The 24,592-nt window shown below is 44.4% G+C and overlaps 1 protein-coding gene across 1 annotated transcript in view; it reads left to right on the plus strand.

The window, feature by feature from the left end:
• The first annotated feature begins 4,184 nt into the window (after positions 1-4,184).
• Positions 4,185-24,592, plus strand: part of EXTL3 (exostosin like glycosyltransferase 3) — a 126,260-nt gene continuing 105,852 nt past the window's right edge. The window contains exon 1 of the mRNA XM_043486651.1: positions 4,185-4,322. The gene's annotated coding sequence lies outside the window, so the exon portion shown is untranslated. The remainder of the gene's footprint in view (positions 4,323-24,592) is intronic.

The following is a 24,592-nucleotide window of genomic DNA, read 5'->3' on the forward strand; positions in this document are numbered from 1 at the left end:
TTTTAAGTGAAGTAGAAAATTATAGCTTTATTGCTTCACCTGGCAAAGGGGGACACAGCAGGCTCAAGACCTGAAAATTTGTATGTCCCTACCCAGGAGGCTTTGGTGAGGAGTTTTACAGCAATGGTACAAGGGCGGGGTTGTTGAGAAGGATCCGGGTTTGTGCAGGTTCCAAGTTCCTTTGATCTGGCCTCAGAGGATCCCCTGATGAGCTTTTTGATTCCCGAGGTTATGAAACTGTGACCTTCTCTCTGGCTTGGAGAATGCTTCAAGTAGTTAACATCTCCTATTTGTTCAGGGCTCCAGTTCTGCAGAAGAGCTCAAAGATGTTGCTAAGTGTATCCCTTGAGGTGGAACTGGGATTCCATACCAAGGCCGGCTATTGCTTCTTGGCTGCTCCTCCCTTGTCTCTGCAGTCTCTCCCTACCGTGATTAGCAGCTATTTGAACCTGCCCTTTGGGATTCAGGGAGGGTCATGGAGGCTAGGGCTTCCCTGATAGTTCAGTTGGTAAAGAATCCACCTGGAATGCAGGAGACCCTGGTTCGATTCCTGGGTCGGGAAGATCTGGTGGAGAAGGGATAGGCTACCCACCCCAGTTCTTGGGCTTCCCTTGTGGCTCAGCTGGTAAAGAATCCGCCTGCAATGTGGGAGATCTGGGTTCAATCCCTGGGTTGGGAAGATCCCCTGGAGAAGGGAAAGGCTACCCACTCCAGCATTCTGGCCTGGAGAATTCCATGGACTGCATAGTCCATGGGGTGGCAAAGAGTCAGACAGGACTGAGTGACTTTCACTTTCACTCTCACGGAGGCTGAAGCCCATTTCCTACAAACAAGAAAGGAGGACACAGAAAGGTTTCTGTGCCCAGGAGCCCCACAGGGTTCTGCTCAGTTTTATTCACACCACAGAAATCTGCAAACACCATGAATTAGAGCTTTTTTTTTTTCTGGAGAGTCAGTTGTTTTTATCAGTATACCTCTAATTGGGCTTCTGGTTCCTTTAGAAGAACTAACAAACAAATAGATGGAACTGGAGGCGTTAGGGCTTTGTTCTCTCAGAGATCTACTGGGTCCCCATCATCTCCAAAAGCAGAAGGCAGGACTCAGTAATGACTTTAAGCTTCTTGTCGAAACCTTGTAGTGAGATGAATTGGGAGAGGCTGGCTCAGCTCAGGAAGACTGGATCAGTCCTTCCAATGAATATTCAGGACTGATTTCCTTTAGGACTGATTGGTTTGATCTCCGTGAAGTCCAAGGGACTCTCCAAGAGTCTCCTCCAACACCACAGTTCAAAAGCATCAATTCTTCGGCACTCAAGCTTTCTTTATGGTACAACTCTCAAATCTATACATGACTAATGGAAAACCATTGTTTTGACTAGACGGACCTTGTTGGCAAAGTAATATCTCTGCTTTTTAATAGTCTGTCTAGGGTGGTCATAGCTTTTCTTCCAAGGAGCAAGTGTCTTTTAATTTCATGGCTATACTCACCATCTGCAGTGATTTTGAAGCCCAGGAAAATAAAGTCTGTTACTGTTTCCATTCTTTCCCCACCTATTTGTCATTAAGTGATGGATGATTTTAGGAACAGATTTTATGATCTCAATCCTTGCATCTCCTCACATCTAGAGAAGCACTAATCCCTTCATGGTGACATCAGATCCTCATGACTAGCACAAAACCTTTTGTAAAATGAGTGCTCAATGGTATTGAACTCCCCCTTCACCAAAACCTTATATATTGACCTCCCCCCACTACTTCTTTGGAGCAGTCTCTCAGAGCTATCTGAGATGCTGCCTCTTGGGCTACAGTCCTCATTTTTCCCCCAATAAAACTTAACAGATCTCAAGCTGTGCATCTTTTTTAGTTGACATCCCCAAGCTGAGGCTCTTATCGGCCTCCTGAACGAAAGTTGAGTTCCTCACAGGAGGGTGTTTGTGTGTGTTTTCCAGTGATGAGATCCTGCTTACAGTTCTCCACCCACAGCCTCTCTGACCTTGTTCTTGAGGCACAAATGCAAGAGATGGCGCCTTCCTCCCTGGGCACATGGACACACCTTTTCCAAGCCCTTCCTGCAGGAAGTCAGACACATCTGATCTACTATCTGTGAAGCTAAAGGCTGTCTTCTTCCATTAATATCTCTGGTTCCACTGGGAAAGCCTGAAAGGTGTTAGAGGACAGAAAGAAGAATGCTGTAATCAGTTTGGTTTTACTGTGTTCAAGTTGACAGGGTTTTGATATGTTCGAGACTATATACAGGATTACTGAATAAAAAAGACTGAGTGCAGAAGAATTGATGCTTCTGAATTGTGGTGCTGAGAAGTTCTTGAGAATCCCTTGGACAGCAAGGAGATCAAACTGGTCAATCCTAAAGGACATCAACCCTGAATATTCATTGGACGGACTGATGCTGAAGGTCCAATACTTTGGCCACCTTATGCGAAGAGCCAATTCATTGGAAAAAGCCCTGATGCTGGGAAAGATTGAAGGCAAAAGGAGAAGAGGGTGGCAGAGAATGAGATGGTTAGATAGCATCACCAACTCAATAGACATAAGTTTGAGCAAACTCCAGGAGATAGTAGAGGATAGGGAAGCCTGGCGTGCTGCCATCCATGGGATCGCAAAGGGTTGGACATGACTTGGTGACTGAACGACAAACCCCTCACCGCTCCCAGAAGAAATCAGTCCTGCCAATACCTTGATCTCAGACGTTCAGCCTTGAGAACTGTGAGACAGTATACAGTCAGTGGTAGTTTTAGCTCTAGTAAACTAATACACCCCCTAATAAATTTACTTTTGTTTTGCGCCACATCAGGGTTTGGAGATAAGCAAAACTGTCTTGGTTCACTAAAACCTCAGAATTTTTTCTGTATCATGTAAAGTGAAGGGAAACTAAAATACTGCAGTTCCATTCAAAAGTAGAACTAGTCCCCCACAAGTTAGGAATGTTTAAAAAGTTATTTAGCAAAGATAAAACAACCTTGCATGCATGCTTAGTCTTTCAACTTGTTCGGACCCTATGGACTATAGCCTGCCAGGCTCCCCTGTCTATGGGATTTTTCAGGCAAGAATACTAGAGTGGGTTGCCATTTCCTCCTCCAAGGGATCTTCCCCACCCAGAGATCGAACCTGCATCTCCTGCACTGGCAGGCAGGTTCCTTACCACTGAGCCACCAGGGAAGCCTTAAGACATATTAAGACATACATTGTTCCCAAGGTTATTTTTACACTTGTTAACACATATATTTTCACATAGAATCACAGGCCATGTGCTTTCTTGGGTTCTGTGTTTTTAACATTTGATAGAAATATTTCTAGTTAGTGATGATATTCATATTTTTATTTAAGTAGCTACATATTAATTCTTAAAAAGATGGTATTAGCTCAGATGGCAAAGAATCTGCCTGCAATGCAGGAGACCTGGGTTCAATCCCTGGGCCGAGGTTGTTTTATTAAATAACCGAGCAACTAACACACACATGTATTATTTTTATGCCTTTCACGTATTTTTAGCTGTTTGTTGCTTTCTAATTTGTCACTGTGAATATTTTTGTATAATTTATTTTTACCCCACTTGAACTGTTTCCTTGAGGTGTATACCAAGAAGAAAAAGTCCTGGATTACACACTTTTATAGTCTATGTTCCGTATTACTGTTATTCTCTAGACAGATTGAGCTGACCTACGGTTTCACCAGAACTAAAAACTAACTGTGCAGGTTTTTCCAATAATCTTCATGGCATTTAGTTTTATGATTTTATTTTTATTTATTTATTTATTTTTTTAGTTTTATGATTTTAAAATGACTTTTCCTAACTTGAAAAGCTTTTCCGAGACTGACAGTTGCTTAGTTTTTCACTTATATCACTACCCGGGAGGGGGCCCTAGGCACTTCGAAAGCATCATTTATTTTCATCTTTGGGATGTGCAGCAATATGCAACCAGTACTAGCTGCCTGTGGTCCCTCTGAGCGCCCGGCGCCTCCCCTCGCTCGGCCGGTTCCCGCACATGGCCCCGCCAGCCCTGGGGTAGTTCTCGGACGCGCCCGCCAGGGGTCAGCGCAGGCTCGGCGGCGGGCTCCGGCTTCCCACAATGCACCGGGAGGTGGTCCAGAGGTGACCGAGCTGCGGCTGCCGCGGCCGAGCCCCTTGGGTTTGCAGACGGCCGAGGGGCGGGGCGTCCAGGGGGCGGGGCGCTACAGGGGCGGGGCCAGAGCCTCAGCTCTGGCCTCGGTCGCCCGCCGCCTCGCCTCTCCTTGCGGGCAGCCTCCGGTCTCCGGTCGCATGTTCCCGGCCTCGGAGACCTGTCCAGCTGGCGCTGTAGCAAGGTAGCGGGGGGCTCTTCCGGGCCATCCTATTTTTTCTTGGTGGGGGTGGGCTGTGAAATCTTAGCTGTTGCCAACCGGAGAAGCCGTAACGTTGCTAAAATTTACGGATGGAGCAACTAGTTTCGCTCCGAAGAGTTTAAAACTCTTGCTTCTGTCCCATTCTCCCGGTGCCCTCCAGTCTCCGCTGGGCTTTGGGAGGCCTGATTTGGGGTACCCGTACCAGGGTACTTTCAAGCTCTAGGTTCATCTCTCCTGCCTTATGAAGGGATGCTAACTAGCGGGTGGGGTTAGAATGCGTGAGAACTTTTATGGGTGTAGGCTGGTTTCTTAAGATGTGTGCCTATGTAAAAACTCCTGAAAAATTAGATGTACTTGGTGTGAGTAGGGATCCCGAGTCCTCGCTGTTTCAGGGAGTTAGAGGCGTCTGTCTCGTGCCCGCCTCCGCCACCTTGTAGCCACCAGGAGATAGCAATCCTGGGGTCTAAGCCAGTGGGTGCCCTCAAATTCTATTCCCCAGGACACTGCTTCCTACCGGTCCGTGCCGCCGCACCCCGGAGCTCCTCAGTACAGCTGACCCTCGTTTGGAGATCCCAGCTTTTCAAAAAAAGTAAAGTTTGGCAGATAGAAAGCGCTGGAATATGCGGGCACCTGGGACAGTTTAAGCTTGTTGGAGGTCTGTCGTCCTCAGCCTGTTTCTTGGTCACACTGCATGGCTCAACCCATTCGGTCTACTTTCTGTTACCCCAGTGCTCCCCTTGGTTAAAAGGCCGATCTGAAGTAATTCCAATGTGAAACCTGCAAGTCTAAAGTGACTCCTCCTTTCCCCACTTCTAAAGGCTTAGAAAAGCACTTTAGTACCCTGATCCCTATCTTCAGTGCAAAATAAATCATAGTTTTAAAGGTCTGTTTTTCTTTAAAACCCTCACCCAGTAAATATCAACTGGTTGATTTTACTTGTGAAATCCAAGCAGTTTCATTTATTGGTTAGTAATAAAGATCGTAACTAGGAAAACCATCTGAATGATATATTCTTCGGATGACTGTAATTAACCAAGTAGCTGATAATAAAAGGCAGATGGGAAATCAAGTAAGCTTGGGTCTAAAACATTTCTGCCTCTGAGAAGTTTGGAAAGATCAACTTTCCTTCTAAAAGTAGAAGGAACACAGATTCCCCCCCCCCCTTTTTTTAAAACTAGACAGACCTTTTATTTTGAGATAATCAAAAATAAGAAAGCTCTTTCAAACTGCTAGCACCTCACCTGTGTCCACCGAAGGAAAGAAAGTAAGTCTAGGAGTTGTTAGGATTCTAAATCTTTAAGTAGAAATTCTTAATGATCCTTAACACCATGTGGGGGTACGTTCTTCCAGAAGTGTCAGTTCTCCATCAAATATAAAGTTATGAATTTCTCATTATGTATCATATTTTCCATTTGGAAAATATTTTCCATATCTAGCATTAGCATTTACTTAAAACCATTGTGTATTTGTGAGTAAAAAGGTTAAAAGCAAGAAAAAAAATGGTCTTAGCTAGTCTACGTTAGTGATTCTCACCTGAGTTCCTCAGTTAGTGGCAATAAACCCTAGAGATTAAAAATCAAAACCTGAGGAAACTTCCCTGGTAGTCCAGTGGTTAAGAATCTACCTTGCAATGTAGGGGAGGCAAGTTTGATCCTTGGGGGAGCTACGATCCTACATGCCCTGGAGCGACTAAACCTGAGCACCACAGCTACTGAACTCACTCGATGCAGCCAAATAAATAAATATTTACAATTCAACAATAAAATCAAAAGTCATTAATAATTAATAATTGCCAACACCTGTAAGAATTAGCGTGCACCATTTGAAGCTTAAAAGGAGCTGATTAACGGTCGCTCAGGTGGTAAAACATCCCCCTACAGTGCAGGAGAGACAGGTTCGATCCCTGGATTGGAAAGATCCCCTGGAGAAGGAAGTGGCAACCCACTCCAGTATTATTGCCTGAGAAATCCGATGGACAGAAGGAGTCTGGAGGGCTATAGTCCATGGGGTTGCAGAGTCAATAACCTCAGATATGCAGATGATACCACTCTTATGGAAGAAAGTGAAGAAGAACTAAAGAGCCTCTTGATGAAAGTGAAAGAGGAGAGTGAAAAAGTTGGCTTAAAGCTCAACATTCAGAAAACTTAAGATCATGGCAAATATATGGGGAAACAGTGGGAGACTTTATTTTTTGGGGCTCCAAAATCACTGCAGATGGTGTCTTCGGCCATGAAATTAAAAGACACTCCTTGGAAGGAAAGTTATGACCAAGAATATTAGACAGAATATTAAAAAGCAGAGACATTACTTTGCCAACAAAGGTCCATCTAGTCAAGGCTATGGTTTTTCCAGTAGCCTTGTCTGGATGTGAGAATTAGACTATAAAAAAAGCTGAGCACCAAAGAATTGACGCTTTTGAACTGTGGTGTTGGAGAAGACTCTTGAGAGTCCCTTGGACTGCAAGGAGATCCAACCAGTCCATCCTAAAGGAGATCAGTCCTGAATATTCATTGGAAGGACTGATGTTGAAGCTGAAACTCCTATACTTTGGCTACCTGATGCAAAGAGCTGACTCATTTGAAAAGACCCTGATGCTGGGAAAGATTGAGGGCAGGAAGAGAAGGGGATGACGGAGGATGAGATGGTTGGATGGCATCACCAACTCAATGGACATGGGTTTGGGTGGACTCAGGGAGTTGGTGATGGACAGGGAGGCCTGGTGTGCTGCACTTCATGGGGTTGCAAAGAGTCGGACACGACTGAGCGACTAAACTGAGCTAAATGCCAGAGTGTTCTTACTGTTTTCACACACTGATGAGAAATAGCTTTGGGATGACTTCTTATCAGGGGTCGTGTCATCATGACTATGAACGTAGAGATCAGAATATTTCTCAGATGCTGGGAAAAGGAAAGCATCTCTCAGAACTGTGCAGACTCGAGGAATTCAAAAGTACCTTGAAAGTACCCTTTGGTTTCCATCTTTCATGGTGCCAGTTTTTAAAAAATGCCCCATTTCATAGTAATACTAATTATTCTATAATAGTCATGTAGTATAAAACTACAGAAGCAGTTATTCTGATTAACTCAAGAGTTAATCATATGTGAACTATTTCAACTTTCTTACAATAAAAATGCCACCCTGTTTTTATAGTCATCTATTTGTTCAGTAAACAACCTGGCACTGTGCTAAGACCGGAAATGCAGAGATGAGTCATCTAAACCCCTGACTTTGAGGAGCTGATCTAGTTGGGGAAATCAACCCACAGACGGTTATAGTGAAGCATGTGCTTGGCATGGTGATAGATCTCTGTTCCCGGTGCCATGGGCCCCGATCTAGTCTGGTAGAGCCAGAAAAGTTCTGGAAATGTCAGAAATTAGTAATTAAAGGGTGACTGGCTTTAGCTAGGATTGGAGGAAGGGTGCTGTAGGTGGAGGGGACAAGCATTAAGAAGACCATGGGGCTGGGACTTCCCTGGTATTCCAGCAGCTAAGACTTGGTGCTCCCAATGCAGGGGACTAGGGTTTGATCCCTGGTCAGGGAACTAGATCTCACATGCCACAACTAAGAGTTTGCATGTGCCAACTGAAAATACTTACATGCTGCAACTAAGACCTGGTCCAGCCAAATAAATTAGGGGTAAAGTGGCAAGATCTGAGAAATAGACTGAAGAAAGAAAGGCCTGGCAAGGGTAAAGGGTAAAAACCTAAGTGGGAGGGGCAGGAACCTGTCTGCTGTAGAGAGTTCACTCTGAATCTGTAGTGGAGGAGGGACTCAAGAGGCCAGGGGGCAGGAAGCTGCAGCAAAAGAAAGAATTGAGGAGAGCTTAGCGTCTGTAGAATGCATGACCCTTTCCAGCTCTGGCATCTGTTACTTTGGTTTTCACAACCACCATTTGCAGTCAGTAGGGTGAGATTCACATCTTCATTTTCTTTCTTTTTATTTTTAAAAACATTTATTTGGCCATACGAATTCTTAGTTGCAGCTTGAGAATTCTTAGTTGAGGCATGTGGGATCTAGTTCCCGGACCAGGGATTGAACCCAGGACCTCTGCATTTCGAGCACAGAGTCTTAGCCACTGAAATCACCAGGGAAGTCCCTACATCTTCATTTTCTAAATTCTTACCTCACTGCTTTGTGCCTCATCCCTGACCCTTATAAAAAAAACCTGTAAATTAAGTATTATTGACCCACTTTACAGAAGCGGATACTGAGGCAGGGTCAGGCTCAGACCCAGGTCCAGGGTGGAAAACAGGACTTATTCCAAACAACAGGTGGGTCCTCCTCCTCTAGAAAATGAGGCAGGACAACCTTCTGGGCAGATCTGCACCCGGGCAACATCTCTCAGGAATCAGCTTGGGGAAAGGACTGCCGTGCCCAGCTCCTTAAGTGCTTCCGTCTCTGCATTTAAAAGTCCCGTTGAACAAAACAGTGTGGTGGCTCCTCAAAACAATAAATGTAGAATTACCATGTGATCCAGCAATTCCACTTCTGGGCGTACACCCAAAAGAAGTGAATGCAGGGACTTGGATACCTGTACACTTGTGTTCATAGCAGCGTTATTCACAATAGTCAAAAGGTGGGAACGACTCAGGTGTCCATTGATAGAAGAATGGGTAAACAAAATGTGGTCTGTACCTACAGTGAAGCATTATTCAGTCTTACAAGGAAGGAAATTCTGACACAGGCTACAACATGGATTAACTTTGAGGACATCATGTTCAGTGCATTAGGCCAATCACAAAAGGGAGAATACTGTGTGATGCTACTTAGACAGTCAGGCTCATAGAGACAGAAAGTGGAATGGTGGTTGCCAGGACAGGTGGAGTGGGGATGGGAAGTTGCTATTTAATGGGTAGAGAGTTTCAGTTTGGGAAGATGTAAACAGTTCTGGCTATGGATGGTGGTGATGGCTGCATGGCAATGTGAATGTACTTAATGACTCTGAACCATCCATTTAAAAAACGATGCAATGGTCAATTGTACGTGTATTTTGCAAAAAAATTAAAAAGTCTCATTGAGCAAGTGACTTGCCCAGAGTCACTGAACAAAGCAAAAACATGGCCTCTGCCAAACAGTCATGCCTGGTCATTATAAGGAAGCTCTTTGGGCAGGCGGAGGTGTGATCTGGCTTTCTTTTTAAGCAGAAAGAGAAATCAAGTTTTGCATTGTTATCACACTTACTGCAGCAAATTCGTAGGACTCCAATCCTTGAAGAAATCTGGGTGCTTAGAACTTGGGGTTTGCTTGCTGGCTTTGTCTAGGTATCAAGGTGGGGAGGCGGTGATAAATGAGAGTTTGTTGGTTGATTCATTCATTCGATGTTGAATATTTGAGGGCCTTCCTTGTGTCAGAATCCCTCTCCAGTTTCCCATGTTTCTGTCTAGCAATCAACATCTGCCAGCTCTGTTCTTGGTCCTCTGCCAGTTCCCCTTGGACATAAAGTCCTAAGTTACATAAACCTTCATTGATTCCTGGAAAGGTCAATAGGGAAACAGGTAGAGCTGGAGGGGAGGTGATTTGAGGTGAAATGGGAGGTGCCAGATGCCTAGGAGAGTTGCAATTCCAATGAAGAGGCCGCTCAGCCCTAGATGAGTCTCCTGAGGTGTGTCCAGGGGCTGCAGATGCAGAAGCAGTGAGTCCAGCTCATGGGCCTCGCCCCTGGTGTAGGCCAAGTGTGGGCATTGCCTGTGTATTGCTGGTTTACAATGTTGTGCTAATTTCTGCTATATAGCAAGGTGACTCAGTTACACACACTCAGTCGTGTCCAGCTCTTTGTGACACCATGGACTGTAGCCCACCAGGCTCCTCTGTCCTTAGAATTCTCCAGGCAAGACTACTGGAGTGCGTTGCCATTTCCTTCTCCAGGGGATCTTCCTGACCCAAGGATCGAGCCCAGGTCTCCTGGCATTGGCAGGTCAGGCAGATTCTTCACCATCTGCCTCGCCAGGGAAGCCCAGTTGCACACACATATACATTCTTTTTTAATACTCTTTTCCATTACGGTTTACCCCAGGAGATTAGATATAGTTCCCTGTGCTATATAGTAGGACCTTTTTGTCTATCCATTCTAAATGTAACTAGTTTGCATCTGCTAACCCCAAACCCCTAGTTCCTTCTCCTCCCTCCCCCGACCCTTGGCAACCACAAATCTGTTCTCTATGTATGTGAGTCTATTTCTGCTTTGTAGCTAGGTTCGTTTGTGCCATAGTTTAGATTCCACATATAAGTGGTATCATATGGTATTTATCTTTTTCTTTCTGACTTACTTCACTTCATATGATAATCTCTAGGTCCATCTGTGTTGTTGCAAATGGCATTATTTTTTCTTTTTTATGGCTGAGTGGTATTCCACTGTATCTGTGTACCACATTTTCTTTATCCATTCATCTATTGATAGACATTTATGTTGTTTTCATGTCTTGGCTATTGTGAATAGTGCTGCTATGAACACGGGTACATGTATCTTTTTGAATTATAATTTTATCTGCATATATGTCCAGGAGTGGGGTTGCTGGATCCATATGGTGGTTATAGTTTTAGTTTTCTGAGGAACCTCCATCCTGTTTTCCATAGTGATTGCACCAACTTACATTCTCACCAACAGTGTCCTTTCTCCATAATCACTCCTGCGTTTGTTATTTGTAGGCTTTTTAATGATGGCTGTTCTGACCAGTGTGAGGTAGTACCTCACTGTAGTTCTGATTTTCATTTCTTTGTTAGTGATGTTGAGCATCTTTTCATGTGCCTGTTGTGTGCTAAGTCACTTCAGTGGTGTCTGACTCCTTGCAGCCCTATGGACTATAAAGCCTACCAGGCTCCTCTGTCCATGGGATTCTCCAGGCAAGAGCACTGGAGTGGATTGACATGCCCTCCTCCAGGGGATCCTCCCGACCCAGGATCGAACCTGCCTCTCTTACGTTTCCTGCACTGGGAGGTGGGTTAGCGCCACTTGCGAAGCCCACTGGTCATCTATATTTCAAACTCTTTGGAGAAATGTCTGTTAAGGTCTTCTGCTCATTTTTGGTGGATGGTTTGTTTTTTTGGTTGAGTTCTGTGAACTGTTTGTATACTTTGGAAATTAAGCCCTTGTCAGTCATGTTATTTACAAATATTTTCTCTTATTCTGTAGGTTCTCTTTTCTTTTTCTTTTATGGTTTTCCTTGCTGTGCAGAAGCTTGTAAGTTTGATTAGGTCCCATTTGTTTAGTTTTGCTTTTATTACTGTTGCCTTGCCCTTGGGAGACTGACCTAAGACAGCAATGGCACAGTTTATGTTAGAGAAGGTTTTGCCTGAGCTCTCTGTTAGAAGTTTTACAGGTCATGCCTCATGCTGAAGTCTTTAAGCCATTTTGAGTTTCCTTTTTGTATGGTTTGAGGGCGTGTTCTAACCTCATTGACTTATATACAGATGTCCGATTTTCCAACACACTTGCTGAAGAGACTTTTTCCCATTTTCTATTTTTGCCTCCTTTGTGGAAGATTAATTGACTATAGGTGTGTGAGCTTCTTTCTGGGTTCTCTATTCTGTTCCATTGATCTGTATGTCTGTTTTTTAAACCCAGTTCCATACTGTTTTGATTACCGTAGCTTTGTAGTATTGTCTGAAGTCTGGGAGAGTTATGTCTCTTGCTTTGTTTTTTCATCAGGATTTGCTTTGGCAATTCTGGGTCTTTTATAGTACCGTGTAAAATTTCGATTATTTGCTTTAGTTCTGTGAAAAATATCATGGGTAATTTGATAGAAATCACATTAAACCTGTAAATTGCTTTGAGTAGTATTGCCATTTTAACAATATTAATTCTTCCAGCCCAAGAGCATCATATATCTTTCCATTTCTTTGAATCCTCTTTAATTTCTTTTATTAATGTTTTCAAGTTCTCAGTGTATATGTCTTTCACCTCCTTGGTCAGCTTTATTCCTGGGTATTTTATTTTGGTGAGAGTTTAAAAGGTCTTGCTTTTTTTACATTCCCTTTCTGATATTTCATTGTTACTATAAAGAAATGCAACCGATTTCTGAATGGTATTCTTGTGTCCTGCTACTTTGCCTAATTCATTTATTAGCTGTAGTAGTTTCGTGTGGAGTCTTTAGGGTTTTTTTTATATAGTATGGTGTTGCCTGGAGTTTTAATGCCTGCATGGAGGATTAGAGTGATGCCCACAGCAGAAATCCCGAAGAAGTAGATCAAAAGAGCAATACATGGAGACAGGCAGTGGTACAAAAAGAGAGAGTGATGTGGAAGACAGTGCAATCTGGAAAAGAGCCCAACGTTTATGGACCGACATCCTCATCTTGTGCCCCAAAGGGTAAAGCCTGGTTGGCTATTCATAACTATGTGCAGAAATGTGACTAGAGCCTATTAAAAAGTCCAGAGTATTTGGTTCTGTCTGCTTCCAGGAGATTTGAGGTTAGAATACAAGGTAAAGCATAACTTTATTTATTTATTAGAGGTATTTTTCTTTTGTCTATTTACTTTTTTCTGTTTGAGGGCGCTCTCTGGTTTCGGAGATCGGGGCTCCTCTCTAGTTATGGTGCTTGGGTTTCCCGCTGCGGTGGCTTCTCATGCTGCCCAGCATGGGCTCTAGGGCACGTGGGCTTCAGCAGCTGCAGCTTGCAGGCTTTAGAGCTCAGGTTCAGTAGCTGTGGGGCACTGGCTTAATTGTCCTGAGGTGTGTGGGATCTTCCCAGATCAGGGATCAAACTGGTGTCCCCTGCATTGCAGAGAAGGTTCTTAACCACTGACCCACCAGGTTAGCCCAAAGCATAGCTTTAAAAATTAAGACTCTGGGGTAGTTTAGTAAAACAAGCACTAGATTTGTAATGATGTGGGGAGGAAGGGTGCATCAAGAGAGGTAGGGTGCCTGACCTATAGGAGACACACTGTCTGTCTGAGCCTTTTTTCAAAATATAAAATGAGAATGGTCCTAGCAGCAAGGCGGAAGTGGGTCCTACTGGGCATCTGAGAGGAGGTACTTTGGCACAGTGTTTGGTTTTACATTTCTTGGAAGTCATGATATAAAGGAAACAGGTACAGTTACATCATTTTATTAATCTAGCAAGATAAAGTATACAGATTCCACTCTAGAGGAGACCATTTTTACCCTGGAACTAAACTCAGGGAAGGATTTACCTCACGGGTTCCCTGGAATACAGTCTCGAAGCTGTGGACAACATCTTCAATAACGTTTTGTGGTTAGCTCTGAAGATGTCATGCAGATGAATGGATTTTACCTTTGGTGGAAACCATCTGGAGTCAGCGCTGAGCATGGAAAGTATTTTTCTGTTATAATGCTGTAGCGGTGGGATTCCCGGACAGTCACTTTCAGGAAGTTCCCTAAGGATGAGTCATCAGAGGGACCTGGAGAAGAGGGGGCTGATTGGACACCTGAGAAGGAAAAGATCTAATTGTCCTTTGAGCTTGGTCATTTGCACTGTTCTCATGAGGTAGAGGATCTCTTGGCAGGAAACCAGAGCCAAGTGGTCCAAGAGGCATTTAAGCTTTGAAGGAAGAATAGAAGGAGTCCTGTGCCAGTCTTGACACAAGATGGCAGGCTCTGGGGATCACATTCCTGCTGCTGGTCAACTACCAAGCCAGTGGTTTTTACTTCTCATAAACTAAACAGGAGATAAGATGTATAAACAGTCATAAACAATGAGAATAGTAGTTAGCAATTTTGTCAGTTATTATTATGTTTATTATCAAGATATCCGATGTCATGTTTTTTCCAACTTAAAAAAAAAAAATCCATAGTATCATTCAGGTTTTTCAAATTCATTTAAATAATGACTGCCACTCCCCTCCCTCCTTTTTAAAAAACAATTTATTTATTTCTTCAGGCCCCTCGAGCACATCTCTAGTTGTTCCGTGGTGGGTTCAGTAGTTGTGGTGTGTGGGATCTCAGTTCCCCAAGAAGAGATCAAACCCACGTCCCCTGCGTTACGGGGCAAATTCCTAACCCCTGGGTTACCAGGGAAGTACATCCCAAACTTGCAACAGAGGTGCCTCTTGTCTATCATTATCAGTTCAGTCGCTCAGTTGTGTCTGACTCTTTGAGACCCCATGGACTTCAGCACGCCAGGCTTCCCTGTCCATCACCAATTCCCAGAGCTTGCTCAAATTCATGTCCATCAAGTTGGTGGTGCCATCCAACCATCTCATCCTCTGCTGTCCCCTTCTCCTCCTGCCTTCAGTCTTCCCCAGCATCAGGGTCTTTTCCAATGAGTCAGTTTTTCACATCAGGTGGCCAAAGTATTGGAGTTTTAGTTTCAGCATCAGTCCTTCCAATGAATATTCAGGACTGCTTTCCTTTAGGATGCACTGGTTGGATCTCCTTGCAGTCCAAGGGACTCTCAAGAGTCTTCTCCAACACCACAGTTCAAAAAGCATCAATTCTTTGGAGCTCAGCTTTCTTTATGGTCCAACTCTCACATCCATACATGACTACTGGAAAAACCATAGCTTTGACTAGATGGACCTTTGTTGACAAAGTAATGTCTCTGCTTTTCAATATGCTCTCTAGGTTTATCATAGCTTTTCTACTGAGGAGCAAGTGTTTTTTAATTTCATGGCTGCAGTCACCATCTGCAGTGATTTTGGAGCCCAAGAAAATAAAGTTTGTCACTATTTTCATTGTTTCCCCATCTATTTACCATGAAATGATGGGACCAGATGCCATGATCATCATTCTTTGAATGTTGAGTTTTAAGCCAGCCTTTTCATTCGTTAAGAGGATCTTCAGTTCCTCTTTACTTTCTGCCATAAGGATGATGTCATCTGCATGTCTGAGGTTATTGATATTTCTCCCAGCAATCTTGATTCTGGTTTGTCCTTCATCCAGCCCGGCATTTCTCATGATGTACTCTGCATATAAGTTAAATAAGCAAGGTAACAATACACAGCCTTGATGTACTCCTTTCCTGATTTGGAACCAGTCTGTTGTTCCATGTTCAGTTCTAACTGTTGCTTCTTGACATGCATACAGATTTCTCAGGAGGCAGGTCAGGTGGTCTGATATTCCCATCTCTTTCAGAATTTTCCAGAGTTTGTTGTGATCCACACAGTCAAAGGCTTTGGCATAATCAGTAAAGCAGAAATAGATGTTTTTCTGGAACTCTCTTGTTTTTTCTATGATCCAACAGATGTTGGTTCCTCTCCCTTTTCTAAATCCAGCTTGAATATCTGGAAGTTCTCAGTTCATGTACTGTTGAAGCCTTGCTTGGAGAATTTTGAGCATTACTTTGCTAGTGTGTGAGATGAGTGCAATTATGCAATAGTTTGAGCATTCTTTGGCATTGCCTTTCTTTGGAGTTGGAGTGAAGGCTGACCTTTTCCAGTCCTGTGGCCACTGCTGAGTTTTCCAAATTTGCTGGCATATTGAGTGCAGCACTTTCACAACATCATCTTTTAGGATTTGAAATAACTCAGCTGGAATTCCATCACCTCCACTAGCTTTGTTCATAGTGATGCTTCCTAAGGCCCACTTGACTTCACACTGCAGAATATCTGGCTCTAGGTGAGTGATTAAACCATCGTGGTTATTTGGGTCATTAATATCTTTTTTGTACAGTTCTTCTGTGCATTCTTGCTACCTCTTCTTGATATCTTCTGCTTCTGTTAGGTCCCTACCATTTCTGTCCTTTATTGAGCCCATCTTTGCATGAAATGTTCCCTAGGTATCTGATTTTCTTGGAGAGATCTCTAGTCTTTCCCATTCTATTGTTTTCCTCTATTTCTCTGCAGTGATCACTGAGGAAGGCTTTCTTATCTCTCCTTGCTGTTCTTTGGAACTCTGCATTCAAATGAGTATATCTTTCCTTTTCTCCTTTGCCTTTGAGATAAGATTAGATTTGATTCGATTAACTCTTGTCTATAGTAACTGACAATAATGATGCTTACCTCTTTTTTTTTAAGTTTCCTCTTTTAAAAAAAAAAATTATTTTTGGTTGTGCAGGGTCTTCATTGTTGTGCAGGCTTTTCCTAGTTGCAGAGAGTGGGGGCTACTCTCTAGCTGAAATGGCTTCTTATTGTGGGGGCTTCTCTTGTTGCAGGAGTGCCAGCTCTGGAGCACAGGCTCGACAGTTCTGGCGCACGGGCTTGTGTTCTCCGCAGACGTGGAATCTCCCTGGATTCCCTGAACCACCAGGGAAGCGCTCGTGTTTACCTCTGAGCAAGCATTATGCTGAGTGCTCTACAGACATGCTTTTATTTATTCTTCAAAGCAACTCTCTGCAGTACATACCACCTGTCACCCATAGGTGCTCAACGAATGTTATCCACTAGTATCACTAGGATCACTTTTAATAATAAACTGATGACGTGAAAGAGAAGAGGACATCTTTGCCATGGGAATCAGTGCCTTTAATGCACAGGGCAAATCTGGCCCATCGCCTGCTTTTGTGCAGTTGGTGTGCTAAGCATGGGTTTTACATACTTAAATGGCTGAAAAAAAATTAAGAATACTGTTTCATGATAGGGACTTCCCTCGTGGTCCAGTGGTTAGGACTTTGCCTTCCGATGCACAGGGTGCAAGTTCCATCCCTGGGCAGGAGGCTAAGATCCCACCTCCCTTGTGGCCCAAAACAATGTAAAACAGAAGCAATATTGTAACACATTACAATTAAGACTTTAAAAATGGTTCCTCATCTAAAAATCTACACCGAAAGGCCACATCTTTAAAAATAAATAAATAAATAAATGAGAGCTTCCCCGGTGGCTGGTGAAGAATCCGCCTGCCAGTGCAGGAGACAGATTTGATCCCTGGTCTGTGAAGATCCCACATGTCTTGGAGCAACTAAGCCTGTGCACCCCAACTGCAGAGCCTGGGCACTAGAGCCAGTGGTCTGCAACAAGAGAAGCCTGTGTACCACAACGAAGAGTAGCCCCCGCTCACCGCAACTAGAGAAAGCCCCTGCAGCAGCAAAGACCCAGGACAGCCAAAAATAATTGCATATGAAACAAATACATACATGATTTTTAAAAAGAATAATATTTCATGAGAAAATTATATGAAAGTCAAATCTCAGTGAGAAATGGCAACCCACTCCAGTATTCTTGCCTAGAGAATCCTGTGGACAGAGGAGCCTGGTGGGCTGTGGTCTATGGGGTCGCATAGAGTTGGACACAACTGAAGTGATTTATCATGCATGCATGCGTTGGAGAAGGAAATGGCAACTCACTCCAATATTCTTGCCTGGAGAATCCCAGGGACGGAGGAGCCTAGTGGGCTGCCGTCTATGGGGTCACGCAGAGTCGGACATGACTGAAGCGACTTAGCAGCAGCAGCAAATTTCAGTGTCCATAAATAAAGTTTAATTGGAACACAGCCAGGCCCTTTGGTTTACACATTGTGTACATCTGCTTTCCTGGTGGAGCATCAGGATTGAGTACCTATGACTGAGCCAGAGCTGAAACTGTTTACCCTGTGGCCCTTTACTGGAAGGGCCCTTTCCTGACCCCTGATTTAGAGCAAGACCTCCAGAGGCAGTTTCGGTGGAGAAGCTCAGTCAAGCTCAGTATAAGCCAGACTGCCCAGGGTGAACATTAAGAAGGGGACCCATCGGCCTCCTGTTTGCACGGGGGACAAAGGGACTACTGTTCTGTTCCGGTGCCAGCATGGATGGGTGGAGGAGGGAAAGAGGGCTGGGGTCGAGCCCTCTGTGTACAAGTTCTAATCAGGAGTTGGAACTTTGTGAAGGAGCTGAGAAATCTGGGATCTGTGAGCTGTTCATTTTTATGCTTTTTGCTGTTTGCTTTTTGTTTTGTATTTGTTTGCTTTTCCCTTTGTGCTTAGGGAAAATTCTTTTTCAACAATTCTAATCTTATCTAATCTAAGCCAAGGGAAAAAATGATTGATTCACACCTGGGCTGGGATAAAGTTCAAACTTAACTGCTCTTAAGACCAGCCCAGACGCTGGTCCCTTCTCACTTGTGCAGGCTCATCGTCTGACCTCTCCCCACACCCTGTGTTCTGTAATGCAACCTACAGCCCCCGGAAGTAGCCTGTTCCATCTCTCTCTCTCTCTTTTTCTTTTTTATGTTCTGCTATTCCCTCTGCTTCTCACTCTTCCACACATTCCCTGACTGGAGAAATCCTCATCTTTCGAGACTCTGCTGAAATGTCACCTCCTCCAGGAAGCCTTCCCGACTCTGCCCATCCTGGAAGAGAGGATAGCATCCACCTTTTGGCCTCCTTTGCCTCCTATCACAGCACCTGTCACTCTGTATTGGCATTGTTCCTGAGTCTGCCTCCTTCAAGGTTAGGAATGAGGTAATCTTAGTTTGTCACCTTGCTTCTAGCACATGGTAACCTAGACATGTAAAAGCTGAGGAGAGTCAGAGTGCTCTGAAGGGCCAGGAGGTAAGAATTTTCCAGCTTAAGAAACTGGAAATGTTAGGTCAGAAATGGGGTAGATAGGGACTTCCCTGGTGGTCCAGTGGTTAAGAATCTGTCTTGCATTGCAGGGGGTACAGGTTCAATCCCTGGTTAGGGAACTAAGATCCTACCTCCCACAGGGCAACTAAGCCCACATGCCATAACTAAGGAGTCTGTGCGCTACAATGAGAGATCCCACATGCCACAACTAAGACCCAATGAAGCCAAATAAATAAACAAACAAATATTTAAAAAAAAATAAGACAAAGAAATGTGGCAGAAATGAAAACCAGGCAAGGAAGACCTTGGAGAGCAAAGTGCTGCCTGGTTTTTTTTGGTTGGATGTTTTTTCTTTATAAAGAATATTGAATAATTTAGTAGTAAATCACCTCAACTCTGAAAGACAAAAAAAAACCTTTTTGGGTTTTTTACCCAAAACACTATTCTGAGTGTTTACATCATACCTCTCTGAAGACAGAGGTTATTGTGATTCAGAAAAGACATTTCAGGAGGGGCTGAGACAGATATGGTCCAAAAACTTTGTTGAGATGAAACTAAATATAAGGATAAAAGTTGAAACTATAAATGACTAATGTGATCCATAGAGGAGACCTTCAAATACAGTTATCTCACATGAGCTCTTATCATTCTCAACTGACACTTTTGTCTTGATACTGGAAAGGACTTTATCTAGTGGCCTCTTGGTATTTGGTATTTGTTCAAGGCAGTGGTTGTATCTGGTCTTAACAGCATTGTTCCGGTCACTTTGATTCCGTGATTAGATAGTCACTGAGATCTCAAGACCTTTATTTTGCGAGCACAGTTTGTGTTTTAGACCCAGATTCATTATCATATTCCAGCCTGCTGCGTCTTATCGGCCACTCCTGACTCTGTCATTTTGTGAGAATTGGCAGGCATGTGGTTTCTCTCCACTGGATTGGCAGTTTACTCTGCAAAAAAGCTGCGGATCCTATCAGCAAACTGAAAAGTTCCTCTTTTAGGTCAGTGATGAAAACTATCCCAGTACACCCTAACATTTTTTAATGTATGAAAGAGGACATTTATAAATCAGTTGCCTCAGTATAAGCCAGTACTCACTTTCAGATTCCATCCTTTCCTTGATGTACCCAATTTGGGGGAAACCACTCCATTGTTTGGTATTTGTTTGGTCGCCGAGTCGTGTCTGACTTTTTGCGACCCCACGGACTGCAGCTCACCAGGCTCACCTGGCCTCCACTATCCCCCGGAGTTTGCACAAACCCCTGTCCATCGAGTCGGTGATGCCGTCCAACCATCTCGTCCTCTGTCATCCCCTTCTCCTGCCTTTAACCTTTCCCAGCATCAGGGTCTTTTCCAATGACTCAGCTCTTTGCATCAGGTGGCCATAGTATTGGAGCTTCAGCATCAGTCCTTCCAATGAATACTCAGGGTTGATTACCTTTAGGATTGACTGGTTTGATCTCTTTAGAGTCCAAGGGACTCTCAAGAGTGTACTCTAGCACCACAATTTGAAAGCATCGATTCTTCGGCACGCAGCCTTCTTTATCATCTAAACCCTTATGCAGCTAAACCCAACTCTCACATCCATACATGACAACTGGAAAAACCATAGCTTTGACTATGTGGACCTTTGTTGGCAAACTGATGTCTCTGCTTTTTAATACACTGTCTAGGTTTGTGATAGCTTTCCTTCTGAGGAGCAATGATAACTGGTTTCTGTCATCCAGTGGGTCCTCATAGCTTCCAGTCAGTTCCTTTGTGTTTTCCTAGTCTCTCTCTCTCACTAGGGCTTCCCAGGAGGCACTAGTGGTAAAGAACCCGCCTGCCAATGCAAGAGACATGAGACTCCGGTTTGATCCCTGGCTTGGGAAGATTCCCTGAAGAAGGAAATGACAACCCCCTCCAGTATTCTTGCCTGGGAAATCCCATGGACAGAGGAGCTACAGTGGGCTACAGTCCATGGGGTTGCAAAGAGTTGGACACGACTGAAGTGGCTTAGCACACACTCATCCTCTCTCTCCTCCACGGTAAAGTTTCAGACGGCCTGCATTCTCCTTAAGCCTCCACCCCTACCCTTCCTCCTACCCTGCCCCTGTTCTCCTCCGTCTCAGCAAAGGATCTTGCTGGCTACTCTGTGGAGAAGATGGAGGCTGTCAGACTGTCATGCCATCTAGTTCCTGCTGCCACGCCAGGACGTCTAGTTAATTCCTCCCACTTCCTTCTGTCTATTTCCAGTGAAGAGATGCTCCTCCCTTGAATTGGGGCCAACCTCTAAGTCTGTGCCTCGGCCTGAGCTCTGGACCTTCTCTCTCCTCCCTCCTCAGGGTCTCCCCCAGCTGACTGTCCCCCTTCCTGCATCCTCCCTGTTAGCCTTTACACATCCTCCCACCTCATCCATCTGAAAGCATCTCCTTCGCCATCCCTCCCCTTGGCAATTCAACGCCCCGACTTAGAATTGTTTCTGTTCTGCTTCCTCACCTCAGCCCTTCACCCCTTCAGTCTGGATTGTACCCCCATCCCTCCACTGATACTGTCCTCACTGAGGTCACCAGCTCCTGCCTTGTGGCTAAACCCAACATGGATATCTAAGTCCTTGTCTGCCGTATCTCTCTAGAGCATTCGGCTTTACCAACCACATGCTTCTCTGAGAACTTCTCTTCTGCCCGATTTCCTGGGCTCCTCCTTTCCTTTCTCTTTCTCCCTGGACTCATCTTCCTGTGCTGCTTCAGTGGTGGTTCTACGCTAGTCTCTCTGCTCTTATTGTCCCCTCTCTTCCCTGAATTCTTTTGGTTTACAAGCCACAGATCCCAACTCAGATTGAACTAACCAACCAACTAAAACACTACCATCACCAAAAAATCAAAAGGGAAATTAATTGATTCGTGTGTCCAAAACATCCAGTCATAGATCTGGAGAAGACTCTCGAGAGTCGCTTGGACAGCAAGGGGATCAAACCAGTCAATCCTAAAGGAAATCAACCCTGAATATTCACTGGAAGGACTGATGCGGAAGCTCCAATACTTCATCTGATGCAAAGAACTGACTCACTGGAAAAGCCCCTGATGCTGGGAAAGATTGAGGACAGGAGGAGAAGGGGACGACAGAGGATGAGATGGTTGGATGGCATCACTGACTTGATGGACAAGAGTGAGCAAACTCAGCGAGTTAGTGATGGACAGAGAAGCCTGGTGTGCTGCAGTTCATGGGGTCGCAGAGTCGGACACGACTGAGTGAACAACAAGGAGATCTGGGATAGCCGGTCCAGAGGCATAAAATAAGGACATCACAACAGCTTCACCGTCTCTGCCTTAGTTTCGTTTTCCTCTGTGTTGGCTCCATTCTCAGGCAGCTTCTTTCTAAAAGACGGCATGACGCCTACCAGCAACTCCTGGCTTATATCCAATTCTCTTAGGAAACACAATGGAAAATTTTCTACCCAGGTTCTTAAGCTGGGAGTCTGGGAATCATTTCTGACTCCTGTTCCCCCACATCTTAGTCGCCAAGTCCTGTTCCACCTTCTTAATCCTCGTTGTTTAGTCACTCAGTCATGTCCGACTCTTTGCGACCCCATGGACTGTAGCCCACCAGGCTTCTCTCTCCGTGGGATTTCCCAGGCAAGAATACTGGAGTGGGTTGCCAATTCCTTCTCCATGGGCTCTTCCCGACCCAGGAATCAAACTGACATCTCCTGCATTGGCAGGGGGATTCTTTATCGCTGAGCCCCCTGAGAAGGCCCCATCCTTGCTGCCGGTGTTCTAGTTCCGGGTACCATTTTTCATTCAGATTCCTGCTGCAGCCTCCCTGTGATTTTCTACCTTGAGTCTTGTTGCCCTCCAGCCTGTTCTTCACATCACAGCCAGGATCATCTTTTGAAAGTGTTATGTGATGCCCAACCACAATGGATAGGAAGCTAAAGACAAAAGTCCTTGCTATGTTCTGGAAGGCCTTGCAAGAAATAGCTCCTGCCTGCTTCTCTTTGCACATTATACCTCATCCCAGGCAGTTCAGCTGCAGATGCCAGACTAGCCAACTCCCTCCCAGCTCTGCCTTTTCATACAGTGCTCCCCCCACCTTGACCATTTCCCCTCCTGAGACCGCCACCTAATGAGCCTCTTCTTATTCATGTAGACCTTGCATTTGATATAACTGTATTGAGAAAATCCTTCCATACTGCATATGTACTCTTTCTGCTAGAATATCCTCTTTTTTCCATCTTAGCAATTATCACACTTTATCCTCATTGCTTGTTAAATCATCTGTACCCCTCAGCAGACTGTAAGGTCCGTGAAGGCAGATGTTTCTCTTGTTTTGTGAAATATCCCCAGCATTGCAGTGTAGAGACTTGATAAATATTTATGAAATTGTAAAATAAAATAGGATGTGATTATACTAGGTGATTTTAGACTATACGTTGGTTTGTGAAGCTACTGGAAAGTCTAATGTCTACTGCTTTTCTTTTTTATATGCTTATTGCATGCTAAGTGGCTTCCATTGTGTCCGACTCTTTGCGATGTCGTAGACTGTGCCGCTAGGCTCCTCTGTCCATGGGATTTTCCAGACAAAAATACTGGAGTGGGTTGCCATTTCCCTCTCCAGGATATGCTTATTGGTCCTCTATCAAAAACAGTAGAGTTTGGCAATTTCCTGGCAGTCCAGTGGTTAGGACTCCGTGCTTCTAGGATGGAGGTGGCATGGGTTCGATTCCTGGTTGGGTAACTAAGATCTCACAATCTGCACGGTGCAGCAAAAAGTTTTTTTAAAAGAAAAAATAGTAGAGCTTTAGGATTAAAGAGGATCTTAACAACCATCCTGCACTAATTCACTTCAATTGACAGATTAGGAAGCGGGAGCTCAGAGCAACCCTGCAACTTGTGCAGACCACGGAGATATTCATGGTGGCCTCACTGGACTTGAACTCAACTCCTGACTTTTAGTGCAGAGCAGCCTTCTCTTCATCATGATATTAGCACTTTTAACAGACTAGTGGAGTGCGATTTTTATATTATCGCACAGGAATCTGACCATCTATAGCCTCCCGTGTTTCCTTGTGAAGATGTTCTTCGTTTGCCTGGTGGCTCAGATGTAAAGAACCTGCCTGCAGTGCAGTTTCCATCCCTGGGTCGGGAGGATCCCCTGGAGAAGGGAACGGCAGCCCACTCCAGGATTCTTGCCTGAAGAATCCCATGGACAGAGGAGACTGGCGGGCGACAGTCCATGGGGTCACATAGAGTCGGACGTGACTGAGTGACTAACGCATGCCGATTTTGTACATCTTGGTGGATTCTGACACTTTATCAGGATGCAAATCTCCCTGGTCTGTAGATGCCCGAGAATCCTTTAGAGTTTGTTCTCTATGTCAGTGGTCCTCAACCCTTTTGGCATCAGGGACCAATTTTGTGGAAGAAAATTTTTCCATGGACCAGAGGCAGGGATCATCCATCATTTCAGGATGATTCAAATGCATTACATTTATTGTGCACTTTATTTTTGTTACTATTGCATCAGCTCCAGCTCAGATCATCAGATATTTGATCCCAGACAATGTGACACCATTGGCCCACAGAAAACCAGAAGCTGTATGTTTGGCTCCCTTGTTCCCCCATTTCTCCTCGTAAGGGTGGGTACTGAGTGGCTGCCATCTGGATTTGATCTGAGGAATACTTGTGTTGTGTAAAAGAAGTGACAGACTTCTGGTTAAACTGTTTGTGAGAACCGCTCTTCTGTCTGTGAGGCTTGCTGACTGATGTCCATATGAGATAGGAGCTTAAAAAGAGAATTGCTTCCATAAAAACAAGTTGAAGTTTGGCAAAGACTGGGTAGGGGTAGCTTTCTAACAAGAATTGTAAGAACTTCCATGGCAGTCCGGTGGTTAAGATGTTG

This window comes from Cervus canadensis, chromosome 14, assembly GCF_019320065.1.
Source record: "Cervus canadensis isolate Bull #8, Minnesota chromosome 14, ASM1932006v1, whole genome shotgun sequence".
Lineage (NCBI taxonomy): Eukaryota > Metazoa > Chordata > Mammalia > Artiodactyla > Cervidae > Cervus > Cervus canadensis.